This window comes from Perna viridis, chromosome 4 (assembly GCF_037379345.1).
Source record: "Perna viridis isolate PV_CMFRI_1.1 ecotype Kerala chromosome 4, ASM3737934v1, whole genome shotgun sequence".
In the NCBI taxonomy this organism is placed as follows: Eukaryota; Metazoa; Mollusca; class Bivalvia; order Mytilida; family Mytilidae; genus Perna; species Perna viridis.
In genome coordinates, this window is record NC_142448.1 from 34,665,913 (window position 1) to 34,680,516 (window position 14,604).

At 31.6% G+C, this 14,604-nt stretch overlaps 1 long non-coding RNA gene across 1 annotated transcript; it reads right to left on the reverse strand.

Annotated features, from left to right (window-relative positions):
• Positions 1-6,189: 6,189 nt before the first annotated feature.
• Positions 6,190-13,933, reverse strand: LOC148619868 (uncharacterized). The gene is made up of 5 exons (XR_015921317.1): positions 13,786-13,933; positions 8,685-8,867; positions 8,063-8,278; positions 6,987-7,089; positions 6,190-6,561 (listed from the first exon to the last, which is right to left on the reverse strand). It is a non-coding gene; the product is annotated as an uncharacterized LOC148619868 (long non-coding RNA).
• Positions 13,934-14,604: the final 671 nt, after the last annotated feature.

Genomic DNA, 14,604 nt, shown 5'->3' on the forward strand with positions numbered 1-14,604 from the left:
ACTTGAATTTGATAGCAATTAATCATATGGTCTATCCCTTTCTTCCCGAAAAAAATCTCCGTTGTCGACATTCGAGCTTGTTGAAATTCTGCCAAGTTTTCGAAATTACGTTATTTATATTGGAAACAGAAACTTCAAAGTAATTTCAATTATGTCGCGCAGTATTTAAACCGCATGCATTTTATGATTTTGATATCAAATATCTATCTATTATATTATTGTTATTAATTTTTAGCCTCCTTATAACATTTGTCAATGATTTGTTCTTCGTTAGTGATTAAGCTTTAGACATTTTTTCGGTTAGTATCGGCAGTTGAAAAAGAAAAAAATCATTATAAGGCAAACGAACGATCACTCTAGATGATTTTGTAAGGTATTAAGGTTACACTACTGAAAACATGTTTGTTTTTGTTTGTTAAGATCTATGATCACACTGTTGTTCTTGTAACGACCAGTTTTGCGTAATTGATAATACCGGGTATAAAAATAAGTTATCAGTCGGGGGTTGATAACCGCTTTTTATTGTAATTTTTTTTAAGTAAGCATACGCAACATGATACCGATGTGGATGTGGAATGTGGTAATTACATATAAACACAATCAATAGTTAAGTGCATGTTTCGGAGAAAACCATGCAAAATCGACAAAAATCGTCCGGAAACAAGGTTTTCAAATTGATATTTGTCATGGTGCATTTGGTTGACTACCATGCCTAGAAACTTAAGTCACAAAAATGTTGACCCTGGCAATGTTCTATTTTTAGAAACAAAGATTTATATTTATAGATGCATAAAACATGGGAAATATTTGTTTTTGCAGCATTTGAAAAAAAGTTACTCTTCTCCCACTCCATATTCACACTCAGAATGAATCTTGTTGATTCAAAGTTGATTATTTAAGAAGTTTGATGACTTAATATGAGAAATTCAAGCTTTAAAAGTAATTTTTATAAGGATTGGCAACATGCGAAGTTATGGCAAAAAGGGTGTGAATATGAGTATTTTTTCACAAGATACCTTCAAAAAGCAATATGAAACATTAATTTTCCCTCTTTATCTTTGTGACTAGGACACAAACTTCCATCTTCAAGGACACAATTGCACTAGTAATAACAATGTTCCCGAGGCAATGCTAATCCTTTATCGGAGTGGTCTGTTTGACATTTCACCATCTACTTCGAGCCTTAACATTTGCCAAACACATCGTGATTATTTTGGAATTTATTGGAAAAGAACAAAAACGATTTCCAGATAATCCAGCATCCAGTAAATGCAAGGCTGACAGAGGTGCATCAGTACAGAGCTGCAAAGAATACTGGATAGCAACAAGGGAAACTCTCTCTGTTAGTACAGGTATGACAAAATTTTAACAGTTGTTATTGGGTTTATAATGCATATACATTTTGTACATTTACAATCTGTAACCTCTAACCTGATTTTGGCATCGTTATCCATATACAAATATTCTGCAAAGTCTTGCAACCTGCCCATACGTGTACACATTGCTCACAATTTTCAATATTGTGACATTATTTACTCTTAATTATTAATTAAAAATGCTGGTGCCATATAATATACTTGTACATATAATAATTATACGTACATGTATAATTTTTATATAATGTGAACTACATGTAACTACATGTATAAATTCTCTATTGTATAAATTTAAAAAAAAACATGTTTGCATACTCAGACATAATTTTTTGACATTACTAACTACATGTACATGTACATTGTATGATACTAAATTGCACATCTCCCATTAAATTTATTGAAAAATTATGGTTGTGTAATATGTCAAAAAGAACAATCTTACTATATGTAAATTTGAACTAAATCCATTCCGTGGTTTGAGATGACTTATATCTAGAACAAAATTCTATTGTGTGAAAGATTCATATACAAAAATAGCCTAAGTGCCTAAATCCTACAAAACAATGTGAAACAAACTGGCATTTAAAATGATTATTGTCAGTGATTGAGATTAGAGGGGACCATGTGCTTTTTATTACATTCTTCTAGTTTTATAAAACTACTAGAAATTTGAAAAAAAAGAAAAAAAAAACTTAAGTAGAATTGTCATTTGGGTATTATCTACAGAATCTGTTTAGAGTATCCTCTAAAGAACATGTATGGGGATGTCATAAACATAATGCCATCATTGAAAATATACCATTGGGATAAATAGCAGATTATTTTCTAAGGAACTTATTATATTGCACCAGCATTATGTTTTGTCTAATTTTGTAGCAATCTTGTAAGAAGGAAAAGTTGCTACATTATGCAATTTTATTTATCTTCTATTTTTTTTTCAGATATTAGAGCCATATCCAAAGGATCAACCCATCAGTGGAAAATTATCTTTTGGTCAACGCGTCATGGTGACAGAGAGCGACCAACAAGATGATATAGATCAACATGATCAACATGATGATTCCTCTGATAAGACTAATTACTGTTGTCCTGAGCCATCATGTAAAAGAACATTTGTGAGGTCTTATAATCTTGACAGGCATTTGGCTGTTGGTAATCATGTTTATGATGATGAAAAACAATCAGGTCATGACATGGCTACCAGAATTTATTTTGAGCAATCAGAATCGTTAAAGACCTACCAAGAGAAACTGTATTTTCAAGGTTTAAACAAATAGTGATAGTTCTTGTGTGATGAAAAAAGGATAGGCTTTAAAGACAAGACGTGTTATTAAATTGTTTCTCGGAAAAAGTGAAAAAAAAGTATTTATGTTTGTCATGTGAACAGATAAGTAGTCGACCAGATTATATTGGGTTGTCAGAAGAGCTTCGTAAAGTCACCAACGAAAGTGGTGAAATGCTATTAGAAAAGAGTGAATGGCTTACTCCATCACAAATTAGAAGATGTTTTGGAATTTTTTTTATCAAAGGATAAACACCTTGAAATACAACCTAAACAAAAGAAACAGAAGACTTGTTTAGAACTTCAAGAGGTTATACCTCAGGATGACAAGAAGTTATCGGAGGTTGTTAGAGACAAACAGTTTTAATGCTAACGTATCTGTAGTCGTTAACAATGTTTTGTCAGAGGTCAATTTGTAATTTGTAAGTACAATGTACCTTTGCAAAATTTGGGATGTATAAAATAACCATGACTATCTTACATATTTATTAAAATTTCAACTCATCCTTTGATGGATTTTGCAATGGTTTTCACATCAACATGTAAGAATGATTTATTAAAAAGGGAGGTAATTCACATTGTAGATTTACATTTACATGTATCATGCTTAAACGTATTAGTGAAACTCATAAAACACTCATAAAAATAGACTGTGTACAATAATAATTATGCAAGAAGTTGATAGTATTTTCTTCATTTTTGACACTTTTATATTCATGATATTAGTCTTCTGTAAACTACATGGATAGTGTGTATAAAGTGTTTAATTCTTGTTTGATAACTCACTTCATAACATATTGTCTGACAAAGTATGAGCAGTTTGTTAGGCTATAACCTAAAATGCTGGAAGTTGTTTTATTAATCCTTGCTACAAAGTGTTTGAGGACATTTTATAGGTTTTTATTTCAAGATTGATTTTCAGTCTTTGATATTTGGTGCATTTATGCTGCATTGTGAAAACCTGCATACTTGTTTTTTTTTTGTTGATAAACAGTAGATACCATTGTGCTTCCCAGAAGCCACTTCATGAATTGCTTTGATATTACTACACTTAACCAGTTGGCGGTACATGTATATTGGAATCACCATGTCCTTCCATCAAGTCAAGTCCCCCATTTGACTGATTTTGGACAAAATTTTCTTGGGTTATACTGAATTGATTTATTTCAAAATTTCCTTTAAATAGTGATTTTTGTTACTTTTGTTACTCTACTTTATCAACTTTCCGTTATTTTTAACTTTCACATCTCAGCTGCCACTAAATAGATTGATTTCATAATTGGTATGCAGCTTAATATTGGTGAAACAAATATGTTGTTAGTGAATTTGGATGCTATCCATTATCAACTTCCTCTTTAGCAGGTACAGGAAAGATTTTTGATATAAAATGTAGTTAGCATGTACATGTGCAACCCCATGTTTCGTACTGTTATCTGATGTAATACTATGCATACTGCACTATCTTCTTTATACATTAATATGCCTTAGCTTGCTGCTTTAAAAAAAAAAATCCTTTTAATTGTTGAAGATACACTATAATTGAAATAGGACGTTAAAACCCAACAAACAAACAAACAATATAATTGAAATGATGTGCATTATGTATAAATAATAATATGTGTCTTGCAAGCAATTGTTTTAATAAATGTTACTTGTGTTAATATATTTTTACGTTAGTTATTGTATCCTTTTACATTTTATAGTCAGCTCTAATTATAAGTATAAATAGAAGAAAATTGCCATGGAATTACTATGGAAAATCAAGCTCATGAGCAAAGTCACAATGATGGTTTTTTAATTTTTGTATACACTGACACAGGTACAATGTAGTGACCTTGTCTGCTCAGTTGTTTCCAGTTGATTTTTTGAAAATGATCAATGACTTTTGAAAGTCGAAAAGCCTTTTAAGTTTGTAAAATGATACTATAAAGCACGAATTCAATATTTAGCAAAATTAATCAAACTTGTATTTTTTTTTTAGTTTTGACCACTTTAGTCATCCCACTTTTTTTATCGATATGTGGCGGGGTATCACTTAATGTTCCATTTATGCCTTCTTTCTATCTACAAGTTGAAGAATTTCAAACACTCCAGAACACGTCATATAATAAGGTGCAACCAAATAGCCAATCTGCACAGAAAAAGGTACAACCAGATATCACTAACTATGCATTTTGACATTGAAATAAGACCCCAAGGTCATTAGAATTTTCCAAATAAGAAACATTTACATACAAAATCCTAATTGTATTTGAGAAAGATACACTTTATTGTCAGCATTCAATAGAAGTTCAATTTATTTACTGACTACACACAAAATCAATACAAAAATGTACCATGGTTTTTTCACAAAATCCGCGATTGAAAATTTGAAGAATACAAATATAAGCTTTAAATGGTATAAAACTGCAAAATATTTTGCAAAAAATATCCTGCCTTAGAAGACGTAGGTTTTTGTAGGCACCCATTCAAAAAATGCAAAATTTACCACATTTTTTCAGAAACTTTGCATATTGCGAATTTTCGATAAAAACACATATTTTTTTTGTGATAAACCTCATTTAGATCAGCCAAATAATAAAAACATACAATCTTGTGTCATTTGCATCAATGTAGGCTTAAAACATTGAAACAAAAAATGTGACTTTTTTCCCTTCATTTTAGCACTGAACCCCAAAATACACGATTTGAAGATACATGCTCAATTGGAACAATATCTTAACCTTGCTTCTGGACCATTTTGCATGATTTCCTCTGAGACACACACTTAAAAACAAAAGAAAACAAAAACAAAGACAAAAACAATGCTTGCTAGGTTAATTTTTAAATTCATACGTAGACTTTTCTTATACTGCAGCTTGAGTGCCTTGGTATTGTTGATTTGCATCTACTGTGAATTCAGCTTCATATCTTGACCTACACTTAGAAATCGATGGTAAAGGAAAAATATCGACCAAACTTTACGACAAACGTGACAACTTTTCATTTAGAATTGGCAACTTTCCTTTCATCTGTGGCAACATCCCTTCTACACCTGCGCATGGAGTGTTCATATCATACGTTATGTCCGAGCTTGCAGAAACTACGCAGTCTTTTTGTATCGCGCTAGAACTCTAACAAGTAGGCTTCTGGAATAGGGTTATGTAGCTACAAGATTGAAGTCATGACTACAGAAGTTTTATGGTCGTCATAATGAACTAGTGGATCGTTAAGGTGTTTCTATCTGCACCACATGAAAACTGGGTTATACTGGGTTATTCAACGGGTCATAGGTTTCCTTTCTTCGTTTGTCTACCCCGGACATGACTTTTTATGAGCAACTCCGCGGGTGTTTTTAAATAAAAGCAGAGGACGCTAACCTGGTCCATGCTCCCAGTTTTTTGTGGAGTCCGAGTTGCTTTTTCGCTTTTGTTACTTTGCATTTGTGATTTTAGTTACTTTATGTTCTTTGTTGTGTGTGTCTGTTTTGAATGTATGAACAAACAAAATGAAAACAAAATAACACAAACACGTGTCGTTTACCCAGAAAGACATCTATTTGAGGAAACTTTAGACACATAGTTAGTCTGATATAGCAGTGGTAGATGCCAATAGAACTCCGAGGCATTTTCATATGCTGGGGAATACTTGTGTTACCATTGGTCGATGAAATCAAACAAAGATAGTGTCGAAATAAAGCCCTATGTACATTAAATGGACGTACTCAGTTGGTCACAAAATCGTAAATTGACTTCAGTAAAATACATAATGTTTGAATAAGTTCATATTCATTCCGTTGATTCATATGGATTTTGTGTAAGCTCCGTATACAGAGTAGAATCATGATTCACATATTGCATTTCAACTTCAAGTTTTCGACACTGAGAAACCACATAGTCAGATTCCAATCGAGTTCTTCGACATCTGAAACAGTGAAGATGATAATTACACTAATTGATCTAAAATACTCATTACCAAATGAGTATAAACATGCATGTGTATTATATATCATTGTATTAACTGTTTCAAACATTGAAAACAAGTGGACAGATGTAAGTACAATAGAAGTGAAACATCGTAAGTAAATGCAATTGACTATTATTTGATATTTCAAACACTTTATGTTTGGCTAGATATCGTTCAAGACGAGGTTGGCTCTATGTGAATTTAGAATTAGTCAACAAAAAGTGACGTAATAAAAATCCAAATGCTTTCAGAGATGCTTTTCTGTTTTTGAGACAAAGGTCGTACGTAAAAGAAATATGTGGATTTTAATAGGAAAGCTTTGGTTTTTAAATTGTATTATTATCGTTTAACTTTTTTTCACTATTTACATTCTTTCTTATTACCTGATATACACTAAGGAACTAATCATAAGTAAAATTACAGCTGCACCTGCCACAGCACCGATGACCAAATGAAAGTCCATTTCACTAGATTGATACCTTTTATCTACAATTAAAAATTGTAGGATGATCTGTAAATCAGGAAATAAGTGCAAACGCTATGGCTCAGTTTAATATCAAGGAACATGTCGGAAAAGCCTTGGACACACCAATCAATATGAAATTAAGTCTTGCCTATAATTTCCTGCTTTAAAGAACAATATTGAATGATACTATGACAAATCAATAATTCTATGTATTCAAATATTTCCGAAAAAAGATTTGTTGACTTTAGATGGAAAGAGCAACCTAAAATTTTCCTTTTTACGCCAAAAAGCAAAACTGAATCATTTACTTAAAAAAACGCTTAACACCCAAAGTAATGATATTTGCTGCTTGAGTATAAGATTCAACAACGACAATACAAATGTACATTATCGAATTTTAAGGAATTAAATTCTAGCCTTCGACCTCTTAAAGGATGGGCAATTTTCCATAGCCACCCGCATTTCCCGCATTTAAGCAAATACATACTATATTCGTGTTCTGCAATTGACCTGAATAATCAGCAAATTTATTTGGTCACAATTGCAAGTTTTTTTTGTTCTATGACATTTTTTGGGGGTTTCAACTTATATTACAGTGCTCTTCTTTAGTAATGGAACATAATCAATATTTTTCATATTGCCATATCGATTTAGTGCAAAACCTATATAGGCAGAAATAATGACTCCGACACTGTGAAATTAACATGTTATTGTCGGACATTAATTTGACAGTTGGAGACTTTCTGTATATTTCTTTTTTTTCTTTATTTATCCATTAGGTTGTTTAAGTATATGTTTATTCCATATATAAATAGGCAATCATTAATCTAGTAATATGATCATTTAAATTTAAGATTCTACTTCGTATACTTTATAATCGTATTTTCAGTACTACTTAATACTAAACTGCATTCCCCATGAAAGATAATAGTGAAACATATATACAGTTTGGGGTATGTAATGTACAAGAGAAACTTATATATTGATGCGTACTTTCCGCCTCTTTCTCACAAATGAAATTCAATGGATAACTGCAATTATGGTTTAATAATTTGTAGGATCTGTAGGTGATAAGTAAAGTACAATCAGCTTCTCCAAAAAAGACGAGTTGATATGTACTCCAGTTTGTGTAACCAAGCTTGTCTCCATTTATTCATTTAAACGTCCCTTCAGTCTCTAAATCACTTCGTCCTATCCACCATTCGAGGTCTAAGCAAAACATGACCATAAATATTACAAAATAATGTACACATGAAATGTACTTTTACCTTTATAACAAGCTTCAACATATGATGTTTGCTACACTCCTCAATGAATAAGGCACGAACCTTCCTAATTTCGGATATTGCTGATTTCATTGGGAAAAATGCTTTTTTATCATGCTTTATGAGCACAGTTTCTCTTGATACATTACATATTAGAAACTGTTAAAAAAAAGATTGAAATAGTATTTGTCTGTAAAATTATTTTAATTATGTTTATATATTTAACTTTTATTCATTTATTGATGGTTTAAACCATAGCGATTCACAATGACATGTATGGTTTTATAAATGGTAAGATGATGATAAAAGTTCATGCATTACTTTAATACCTATATAGTTATATCACTTACCATTTCCAATGTTTTTGAAGCCCTTCTCGATGGCAAGTTGCTTCTTATCGCTGTCTATTACTACAAGCTTTCCTTCTTCTTTCTCTCATGTTTTTGATGCATTTTTCCAACTGTTTTTGGCCCCATGAAACTTCAAATACCTGCCAAAATCTTCGATGAATTGATATTCATCTATTATCTTTCCTTTAAAAAATAATAACATATTATGAAAGGCATATCGCAATCATCATTTTAGTATCGATTGTAAAATCGTCTAGCCATGTCTTGAATGATACCAAATGGATACAAAAGTAAAGTATTTCGGGGCGTTTTCCAGATACGAGTTACGATGGAAATTGCTAAGCATTTAATATAAATGCCTTTCATATTTTAATATGTACGAACAATATGACATACATTTTAAAAAGTCATCAATCTTGACATTTGCACAACTTCCTACGCATGGGAAATTTTGTTCATTATATATTGGCAAAATGTAGTAATAATGTTTTTGGTTCACCGTTGAAGAGCGATATGTTTATGCTAACAGTTGTTTTTTTCAAATGATCTCTTAGAATTTATTCGACATTTCGATGGTATAAATGTATTTAATATTATTGTAAATGGCTATCTGGACTTACACGTTATTATTGTCTTTGTGTGTATTGAGAGATCAGTGACTTCTTTTTTCAATAACCCTTGTATGTAGCAACAAGCTCAAACCTCACAAACGCCCCTAGCAGTCAAATACAGATAGGTTCAAAGTGGTCAAAATGTAACAATTGTTGTACAACTTAAACTGCTAAAAATAACATCGAATAGAATTTTCACATTATCATATGCATATAAATGACTATATTGCCACAGTTTATTTTGGAAAATGTTAAACTTTCTCATACATATATGCGTTCTTAGTAATAGTTTCATGTACATTGTTTCCCTGTTTCGACATATTTTTCTCCTAAATCGTACAACGGAAGCACTTAAGGAATTAAAGAATGTAGCTGCTTACGTTTTACGATTAAGTTGCACTTAAAAGAGGGTCACTTAAAAAAAATCTACATCAATTTCTAGACGTAACTTATTTCTTATTTTTTTAAATCAAATGCATGTACCATAATGATGTCTTTACTTGCCAAAGAAAATGCAAGGTAAAATAAAATAAATACACATTTGCACGAATGTACATTCAATTTTTAAGCAAAAAACTTTAATTTCGTATAATGAATTTGTTAAGTCATGCACTATAAACTTATATAGTCAGAAACAATTAATCATTCCGATGCTGTGAAATTGAGATGTTCTTATCGGACATAATTTACAAACGTAGCCAAAGATGTGACTGTAAGAGACTTTCTTACTACTTTATAATAAACTGCACTCTCCATGAAAGATAATAGTGAAACATTAATATATGTATATATACAACGTCTCAGAATGTGACGACTCTATTCGTTACACTGCTATATCGGATCAAATTGATCCTGGGAAGATAACGTAAACTTTTATAAGGGTCCGAAAAATTCCCAACGATGTTAGAACTGTCAAATTTCGAAGCAAATTTTTGGTCGTTCCCTCCGCGGGACTCGAACTCGTACTGCTGTGACATCTATGGCAACACCGTCTACACTAAGTCCAGCGCACTAGACCACTCGGCCAGCTAGGCTATATAAAAATATAGCTTTCGCTGGCCGGGTCATTCCTCGTCGTAGGATTAATCTAGGGCTATGATTTAGTACATATCGCATAAGGCACATCGCAATCTACATTTTTAGTAGAGATTGTAAAATCGTTTAGCCATGTCTTGAATGATACCAAATGGATACAAAAGTAAAACATTTCGGGGCGTTTTCCAGATACGAGTTAAGATGCAAATCGCTTTGCATTTAATGTAAATGCCTTTCATATTTTAATGTGTATGAACAATATGACACACACGTTAACAATCGGACAGTCATATACCTTGAAATTTGTAAAATGTTCTTCGCATGGGGAGTTTTTTCAGTATATGTTGGCAAAATTGATAATGATATTCTTTGGTTCACAGTTGAAGAGCCATAAGCTTACGCTTATATGCAACAGTTGTTTTTTTAAGATCTTTTATAATTTATTCGACATTTCGATGGTATGAATTTATGTAATATAATTGGCTAGCTGGACAAACATTTTTGTTGTCTTTCTCTGAACCTATTTAGAAATCTGAGAGTTCTTTTCCGATTACATCTGTACTTAGCAATAAGCGAAAGCCTTATGAATGCCCCTAGCAGTAAAAAAAGATAAGTTCAAATGGGTCAAAATGTAACAACTGTTGCAAAAAAATTAATTGGAATGGAATGCAAAATGTAAAAAAAACTAAAACCTTTTACTTTGACTATATTATTTTAACAAGTATTTTTATGATAAAATGAATTGTTTGATTTTGCAAGACCCTGTTAAACTATTGTTATAAAAAAAACAAGATATCACTCACTGATGAATTGTAAACTTAAACACTTAACGTATGGCAACGATATGAAGAGTAAACAAAATAAATAACAGAAATGTGAAAAAAATCCATACTTTTGACTGATATAATTAATATCGAATAGAGAGTTTATTGTATCATGTGTACCGATCGTTGGTGTGGAATCGTATCGAGAATCTCCAGAAATGTGTCACCTGGGGCATTGGATGCCTTTCCTCACTACATGAGAAATATATTATCGTTCTGTGGACAAAGCTTCAAACAACATTGTATTTGTTTGTAAAGCCGTTACCCCAATTACTATATTAAGGAATTGGGCATTGATAGTAACACATACAAAGGTACTTCTTTTGACAATGATAAAATCTTAAACAACCACATATCCTTCTTGTCATCTTTCAACATCGAAACAAAATGTGTGAACTTACCTTACTTGTATTGGATTCCCAAAACTTCATAGGAATCCATACAAAGAAAGGTATATAGCAGGATATTAATCTTCCTCCACGAAGGTGATGTCAGTTAATCTATTAAGGTACTGTCCGCAGTGACAGATGGACAGCAAGCTTGTTGCTATAACATCTACTCTCGTAGTGGAATTAATCATATCTGGACATTTAAAGGTTCTAAGGATTTACTTCAAAACCTAAAATCCCGCAGTTTCGCGGAAATTATTTCTCTCCAAATCTTTGATTTCACTGCGTTACCACATAATAAATTGAAATCTCGTTTGAAAGGACTAATTCGTAAATCTTTTGCTGTTTCAAAATACATTGTGTTGTTCTTTGTCATAAATCCACATATTTTTCTGAAACATTGCAGAAGGGCAAAGTATGCTAACCAGAAAAACAGGTTTGCGATATGCTTGATTTCCACATTGATAACATTTGTTACATTTGGAGGATCTATCTTTCAACAACAAGTTGGCTTTCAAATTGGCACTACTGTGCTCCTCTCATAGCCAATTTGTTTTTATATTCATACGAGACTGAATTTCTTCAGAATCTCATAAAGAATAAACATTCAAAAGATGCTAAATCCTTTAACCTTACATACAGGTATATTTTCAATGTATTGTAAATCAACAACCCTTCTTTTGGAAAATGCTTACAGTCAATTTATCCATCACAGTCCGAGAAAAAGGAGACTACAGAAACAGCTTGCCCTGCATCTTTTTAATACCTACATCTCAAATTTGACAACAGTGATCATCTCAGCATTTAGATTTATGATAAAAGAAACGACTTTAATATTTATATGATAAATGTTCCTTACCTGTGCGATATACCTTCATCGCGTGCATATGGTGTTTACATTTCTCTATTAATTTCTTATGCTAGAGCAAGTACTAGCTACTCTGATTTACTTGAAAGCCATAAATATCAGAGCAATAGACTCTTGAATCAGGGGTATGAGGAAATGCGTCTTAAAAGGTATCTTACCAAATTCTTTTTTGGATATTAGTCCTTAGTTGAAAAATAGCCAGTTTCTTCTAAAATAATGTGTAATGATTGTTTTTTGTAAATTGATCTTTGCGCAGATGTGACCGCTGATTTACTAAGTATGATAATAGCACGAAAATGCTTTTTTAATAACCACTGGTATATTCACGCCTCATTGGAAGAGGGAAATTTAGCGCGCTGTAAAACCTAGATTTAACCCATCATTTCGTTTGAAATGCCTGTAAAATGTCAGAATCATTGCGGTACTAGCTGTTCAGGTGGTGTAATATCTATTTTGCCCGATTTATGTTCGACTTCACTTGATAATGAAACGGATTAGTGTTCGGTAATTTTGTTTTTACCCTTATGTATAGAAATGTTTATGTTGCCAAGATTTATTCATTAAAGTGTGATACACTCCCTTACATACATGCATGTTAACTGATAACTTCATGTGCATTATTTCCCTGTTTAGATATGCATTATTTAAATTCATGTAAGTGTTTCCGTTATTAACTTGCACGTACTTACATGCAACTGAGACATTGAATCACAAGTTATTCTGCATGTAGCACAACATGAAAGAAAGAAATCAGAAAACCAAAAGATTTAAACTTTGCTTTTTACCTGAATAAGTGTAATTAATAGATCTTCAAAAACGGTCCTGACTTTGTACAAACATTTGGTTTTTAGACTAAGTGCAGATTTCAAATTACATTGACCACGGACAAGTGAAAGGCGCCATGCGCAATTTACACTTTGGTAACTTTTGTAAACCTATTGTGAGATCAGACAGTTCTTCTCCGATTTCCTCTGTATTTAAGAACAAGCGTAAACCTTACAAATGCTCTTGGCAGTTAAATACAGATAAGTTCAAAAGGATCAAAATGTAACAACTATTACAAATATTTATTTGGGATGGTAAGCAAAACGGTAAAACTTTGACATTTGACCTTTAACTTTGACAATACATGTATGCTTTCTTATTTATAATTTCATGTATAGTATTTCCCTGTTTTGATATTTTGATATATTGTATTTTTCATCACTACAGAAGTTGTTTGGTAGTCATCATGAACTCGTGGATATATTACAAATATGTACATGGCTCAATACTGCCATTAAAATATTCATACAAGATTTGTATTAATATCCAGTTGTATGTTTAAACAATTGTATGTTGATAATAAAAGACCTACCTACAGAACAACCTTACCTGCAAATGAATTTTGAGCTATAAACGCAATAATCAAATAGATAGATAAATAACAAGTAACATCCATTTAGTCTGAATTCAAATAAGTATTAAGTGCAGATCCATTTAATTTTGATGGACAAGAAATATAATGTACATGTTGAGACACTTGAATCCGTTCAGTATTTGGAGGATAAGTACTTTTAAAAGTACTTACTTTTCTAAAGTCGATTATATTATATTTTTTTGCAATTCATTGTGTATATTTCCCGGACTTGATTTCTGCATTTGAACGAAAGAAAACGGTTTCTGTTTCATTTAGTTTTTTTTTCTTAAAACAGTACGGATGAGATAAACGATCGTGCTAGATTCTTTGTAGGATTTTATTTCTAGATTTGATCTTAATAATTAAAAACAACGTGTTGACAACTTTATTTAATACAAAATTGATCAGCAGTAACAGTCGTAATGTAATCGAAAAATGAAATTAGATAAATACAATGACATTGCTGTAGAATAAAGGTTTATTTGTCCCCCTTTTTATATAAAGTTTTTGTATTGTTAATTCCATATTTCATTTTTTTTTATCTAATTTCATTTTTCGATTACATTATGACTGTTACTGCTGATCAATTTTGTATTAAATAAAGTTGTCAACACATTGTTTTTACTTAGAAGTATCTATTTTGATGCACATATTAACATGCATTGATAATAAATCATATATCATTATGTGTCAAATAGAACTTGGACTTGATGAACAGAACATGTGATTCCTAATGAATATGTAGGAAACGGCGTAATTGTAACTACTAAATTGAAATATGGGATTGCTGTTGC